The sequence below is a fragment of the Drosophila biarmipes genome, unplaced genomic scaffold, assembly GCF_025231255.1.
Source record: "Drosophila biarmipes strain raj3 unplaced genomic scaffold, RU_DBia_V1.1 ptg000036l, whole genome shotgun sequence".
Classification (NCBI taxonomy): Eukaryota; Metazoa; Arthropoda; class Insecta; order Diptera; family Drosophilidae; genus Drosophila; species Drosophila biarmipes.
The window spans coordinates 554-7500 of NW_026114548.1; the positions used below are offsets into that span (position 1 = coordinate 554).

Below are 6947 nucleotides of genomic sequence, written 5' to 3' on the forward strand. Positions count from 1 at the left end.
TAAATACAATATATAATTTTAATATTTGCATTATTTCGATTTGCTTGTTCGAAATTTTATTTGATCTATATTAGATCTCATATACATTTTGGCAATTCATATTTTATTTGTATTATTATAATGTATTTATTATAATATAAACAAATATTTTATTAACGGTAAGGATATACAATAATAATTTAATATTATTATTTTAATAATTCGATTTGCTTGTTCGAATTTTTATTTGTTTGCTTTGGCTGCTTATTAATTTCTCTCATATGTATTAAATACAATATATAATTTTAATATTTGCATTATTTCGATTTGCTTGTTCGAAATTTCATTTGATCTATAATAGATCTCATATACATTTTGGCAATTCATATTTTATTTGTAATACTATAATGTATTTATTATAATATAAACAAATATTTTATTAACGGTAAGGATATTAAAACATTAATGATCCTTCCGCAGGTTCACCTACGGAAACCTTGTTACGACTTTTACTTCCTCTAAATAATCAAGTTCGGTCAACTTTTGCGAAACAACCGTAACACGCAAGGCGTCACAGTGATCACGTCCGGGAGACCTCACTAAATAATTCAATCGGTAGTAGCGACGGGCGGTGTGTACAAAGGGCAGGGACGTAATCAATGCGAGTTAATGACTCACACTTACTGGGAATTCCAAGTTCATGTGAACAGTTTCAGTTCACAATCCCAAGCATGAAAGTGGTTCAGCGGTTTACCCCGGACCTCTCGGTCTAGGAAATACACGTTGATACTTTCATTGTAGCGCGCGTGCAGCCCAGGACATCTAAGGGCATCACAGACCTGTTATTGCTCAATCTCATTATTGCTAGACGCAATTTGTCCATTTAAGAAGCTAGTGTCCTTATAATGGGACAAACCAACAGGTACGGCTCCACTTATATAAACACATTCAAACACAATAAACATTTTACTGCCACCATGAATGAAGGCTATATAAGCTTCAACACCATAATCCTGAAGATATCTATTTAATATATTTGAGTCTCGTTCGTTATCGAATTAACCAGACAAATCACTCCACGAACTAAGAACGGCCATGCACCACCACCCATAGATTCGAGAAAGAGCTATCAATCTGTCTTACACACTTATGTTCGGACCTGGTAAGTTTTCCCGTGTTGAGTCAAATTAAGCCGCAGGCTCCACTCCTGGTGGTGCCCTTCCGTCAATTCCTTTAAGTTTCAGCTTTGCAACCATACTTCCCCCGGAGCCCAAAAGCTTTGGTTTCCCGGGAAGCGACTGAGAGAGCCATAAAGTAGCTACACCCAATTGCTAGCTGGCATCGTTTATGGTTAGAAACTAGGGCGGTATCTGATCGCCTTCGAACCTCTAACTTTCGTTCTTGATTAATGAAAACATCTTTGGCAAATGCTTTCGCTTAAGTTAGTCTTACGACGGTCCAAGAATTTCACCTCTCGCGTCGTAATACTAATGCCCCCAAACTGCTTCTATTAATCATTACCTCTTGATCTGAAAACCAATGAAAGCAGAACAGAGGTCTTATTTCATTATCCCATGCACAGAATATTCAGGCATTTGAAGCCTGCTTTAAGCACTCTAATTTGTTCAAAGTAATTGTACCGGCCCACAATAACACTCGTTTAAGAGCACTAATGCAGGTTTTTAAATAGGAGGAACATATGAAAAAATACAAGTATCTAAGCACATGTAAGAACTCCACCGGTAATACGCTTACATACATAAAGGTATAGTACTACCACAATTGTAAGTTGTACTACCCGTATGAAGCACAAGTTCAACTACGAACGTTTTAAACCGCAACAACTTTAATATACGCTATTGGAGCTGGAATTACCGCGGCTGCTGGCACCAGACTTGCCCTCCAATTGGTCCTTGTTAAAGGATTTAAAGTGTACTCATTCCAATTACAGGGCCTCGGATATGAGTCCTGTATTGTTATTTTTCGTCACTACCTCCCCGAGCTGGGAGTGGGTAATTTACGCGCCTGCTGCCTTCCTTAGATGTGGTAGCCGTTTCTCAGGCTCCCTCTCCGGAATCGAACCCTGATTCCCCGTTACCCGTTGCAACCATGGTAGTCCTAGATACTACCATCAAAAGTTGATAGGGCAGACATTTGAAAGATCTGTCGTCGGTACAAGACCATACGATCTGCATGTTATCTAGAGTTCAACCAATATAACGATCTTGCGATCGCTTGGTTTTAGCCTAATAAAAGCACATGTTCCATAAGGTTCATGTTTTAATTGCATGTATTAGCTCTAGAATTACCACAGTTATCCAAGTAACTGTTAACGATCTAAGGAACCATAACTGATATAATGAGCCTTTTGCGGTTTCACTTTTAATTCGTGTGTACTTAGACATGCATGGCTTAATCTTTGAGACAAGCATATAACTACTGGCAGGATCAACCAGAATAATGTTTTTATTCATATTTCATTCATATTTTTTGAATAGAAATTAGCAATATATATGTTGTTATAGATTTTATTTCTATCGAATACGGCCATTTTTATATAGCATTCGTATACGTTTGTTTTCCAATTTATACTTGTTTCGCCACTAATAATAACAAGTTTTTATTGATGTCAAAAAGAATCATATTCTTTATAAACACAATATTTATTTTTTCATATATTTTCTTTATATATGCACATTTCATTCTAAAATATCATTTTTGTTCGACATACATAATATATTGTATCCACACATGTACAATTTTTGTTTAACCAATATAAGATATTGAGTTAATCATTTGTATTTTGACGATAAATTTAAAATTTATCTATATATATCCATATAAGTCTCTGGTAATATATAAAATAGAACCGAGTGTATATATATAATTATTACTACTATATTTATTTCTTAAATAATATATACTTATATATTATTTATATATATACTCTTTATTATATATTATATAATTTCTTAAATAACTCTCTTAATAGCTATTTTTTATTATCAACAATATAAGTTGATATTAATATTGAAAATGTATTCATAATTACATTTTTATATTTCTTTGGTAGACTTTTATGTACTATTATTATTTAATAATACACATATAATATAAATCATGTTAGCCTACCTCCTAAAATTAACGATAAAATTCGGAAACAATTTGTTATTCTATGTACAATAGAAACTTGGCCTTTGTTTCAACGTTATTATCTTTGGGCTTAAAATATTAACCGCGGAGCCAAGTCTCGTATTCAAATAAATGAATAAAGAAACAAATTTGACGGATAATATCTTCTCTACTGACATATGTCAATAGCAGACGGCCGGCCCATTGACCATCCTATAGTAGTTTTTGGACACGCTGTCTCCCATTCGGGTATATTCAATTTACTTTGCCACTCACCCATATAGTGTTCTCTTATATAATAAGACAACGCACTTTTATATTCATTATATGGATATATTGCCTTCCTCATATTTGCCACACCACCTATAGTAGTTTTTGGACACGCTGTCTCCCATTCGGGTATATTCAATTTACTTTGCCACTCACCCCATATAGTGTTCTCTTATATAATAAGAAAAACGCACTTTTATTTTCATTATATGGATATATTGCCTTCCTCATATTTGCCACACCCACCTATAGTAGTTTTTGGACACGCTGTCTCCCATTCGGGTATATTCAATTTACTTTGCCACTCACCCCATATAGTGTTCTCTTATATAATAAGAAAACGCACTTTTATTTTCATTATATGGATATATTGCCTTCCTCATATTTGCCACACCACCTATAGTAGTTTTTGGACACGCTGTCTCCCATTCGGGTATATTCAATTCTCTTTGCCACTCACCCTTATAGTATTCTCTTATTTAATAAGAATACTAAAATACTTCTCATATTATAGATGTAATCTATTAACTTCTCAATATCCATACGGTTTATGTATGGTATTGACAAAATCCTATGCATTTGCATAAGATTTATTTTGCCACAATTTATAGTACTAGTGCCGCCCTCACTAGGTATAAATATCTCATTTCGCTAGTAGTGTATGGGCAAATTCTACTAGCTATTCTCATAAATATGTCACTTATATGCCATATCTATACAATTCATGCACTTTTATATGTATATTTGCTATATTATACATTATTATGCCTTATAGGTATTATACCTATAAGCCACATCCATACGATTGCTTAATATAAATATATGTATAATTTTTTATACATATTTTTTTTTTATTTATGTATGGTTTTTTATTCATATCCATATACTGTATTCACTTTTATATGGATATGATTGGCGTTTTATATAGTATTGACAAAATCATAAGTTTGACCAATACGAGGAGAGGTCCGCCAACGACCACCTCCCTATAGGTGTTTTTGGACACGCTGTCTCCCATTCGACTGCTTACTATACTAGGGGCTACCCGCTCCGTATGATATTCTCTCATATAACAAGAGAATGCAAGAAATATTCGTATTTTATGAATATAATCCATTTATTTTTCAATATCCATACGTTTTACTTAGTTTTTTGTACGGTATTGACAAAATCCTATGCATTTGCATAAGATTTATTTTGCCACAATTTATAGTACTAGTGCCGCCCTCACTAGGTATAAATATCTCATTTCGCTAGTAGTGTATGGGCAAATTCTACTAGCTATTCTCATAAATATGTCACTTATATGCCATATCTATACAATTCATGCACTTTTATATGTATATTTGCTATATTATACATTATTATGCCTTATAGGTATTATACCTATAAGCCACATCCATACGATTGCTTAATATAAATATATGTATAATTTTTTATACATATTTTTTTTTTATTTATGTATGGTTTTTTATTCATATCCATATACTGTATTCACTTTTATATGGATATGATTGGCGTTTTATATAGTATTGACAAAATCATAAGTTTGACCAATACGAGGAGAGGTCCGCCAACGACCACCTCCCTATAGGTGTTTTTGGACACGCTGTCTCCCATTCGACTGCTTACTATACTAGGGGCTACCCGCTCCGTATGATATTCTCTCATATAACAAGAGAATGCAAGAAATATTCGTATTTTATGAATATAATCCATTTATTTTTCAATATCCATACGTTTTACTTAGTTTTTTGTACGGTATTGACAAAATCCTATGCATTTGCATAAGATTTATTTTGCCACAATTTATAGTACTAGTGCCGCCCTCACTAGGTATAAATATCTCATTTCGCTAGTAGTGTATGGGCAAATTCTACTAGCTATTCTCATAAATATGTCACTTATATGCCATATCTATACAATTCATGCACTTTTATATGTATATTTGCTATATTATACATTATTATGCCTTATAGGTATTATACCTATAAGCCACATCCATACGATTGCTTAATATAAATATATGTATAATTTTTTATACATATTTTTTTTTATTTATGTATGGTTTTTTATTCATATCCATATACTGTATTCACTTTTATATGGATATGATTGGCGTTTTATATAGTATTGACAAAATCATAAGTTTGACCAATACGAGGAGAGGTCCGCCAACGACCACCTCCCTATAGGTGTTTTTGGACACGCTGTCTCCCATTCGACTGCTTACTATACTAGGGGCTGCCCGCTCCGTATGATATTCTCTCGTATAACAAGAGAATGCAAGAAATATTCGTATTTTATGAATATAATCCATTTATTTTTCAATATCCATACGTTTTACTTAGTTTTTTGTACGGTATTGACAAAATCCTATGCATTTGCATAAGATTTATTTTGCCACAATTTATAGTACTAGTGCCGCCCTCACTAGGTATAAATATCTCATTTCGCTAGTAGTGTATGGGCAAATTCTACTAGCTATTCTCATAAATGCCTTCTTTATGCCATATCTATACAATTTATGCACTTTTATATGTATATTTGCTAATATTATACATTATTATGCCTTATAGGTATTATACCTATAAGCCATATACATACGATTTCATTTTTTTATTTATATATGGTTTTGTATTTATAACCATATACCGTATTTACTTTTATAAGGATATGATTGGCGTTTTATATAGTATTGACAAAATTATAAGTTTGACAAACACTTTTTTAAGTCTTTTAGTTAAAATTGTCATTTTTAATTGACTATCTAAACACTAGATATATTTGCACATGGAGCAAAGAGTATAAAAATTGGTCGCGTCACTAATAATATCGCGATACATTTTTACTACCATCAAAATACCACATACGTTTATATGTCCTCTTTATTTAATTTGGTTTCTAAACCTCAGGAATAGTTTTAATTATATGTGCGCTCTAAGTTGAATGAATTTCTTGAATCTCTTTACTTGAATTTCTAAGACTTAAAAATATTTATAAATAGATGTCCTATTGCATAATATTTTTTTATCGCTTCACTTATAAAATAACGATCCTGCCTTTCTACCTTTGAATAAACATTCATATAAACATGGAGAAAAAAACGTTCGCGTCACTAACAGTATGTGACGATAAAATTTTGCTAACATTAAAAGGAACATATTTTTATATGTCAACTCTTAGTTGAATTGGTCTATTGCTTAAGATTCTAGACCTTAGGAATATTTTTATATTATATGTTTGCCAATCTTCGCGTCACTAAAAAGATGACGATTCATATTGTTATTATTAGATGGTCGAGTTGTACTTATATTGATATGTTAATCAAATTGGTCTCTTACTTGAAAATCTAGACCTTAGGAATATTTTTATATTATATGTTTGCCAATCTTCGCGTCACTAATAAGATGACGATTCATATTGTTATTATTAGATGGTCGAGTTGTACTTATATTGATATGTTAATCAAATTGGTCTCTTACTTGAAAATCTAGACCTTAGGAATATTTGTATATTATATGTTTGCCAATCTTCGCGTCAGTAATAAGATGACGATTCATATT

General features: G+C 32.2%; 1 non-coding gene across 1 annotated transcript; it reads right to left on the minus strand.

The window, feature by feature from the left end:
* Nucleotides 1–442: 442 nt before the first annotated feature.
* On the minus strand, nucleotides 443–2438 carry LOC127012249 (small subunit ribosomal RNA). The gene has a single exon (XR_007765762.1). It is a non-coding gene; the product is annotated as a small subunit ribosomal RNA (ribosomal RNA).
* Nucleotides 2439–6947: the final 4509 nt, after the last annotated feature.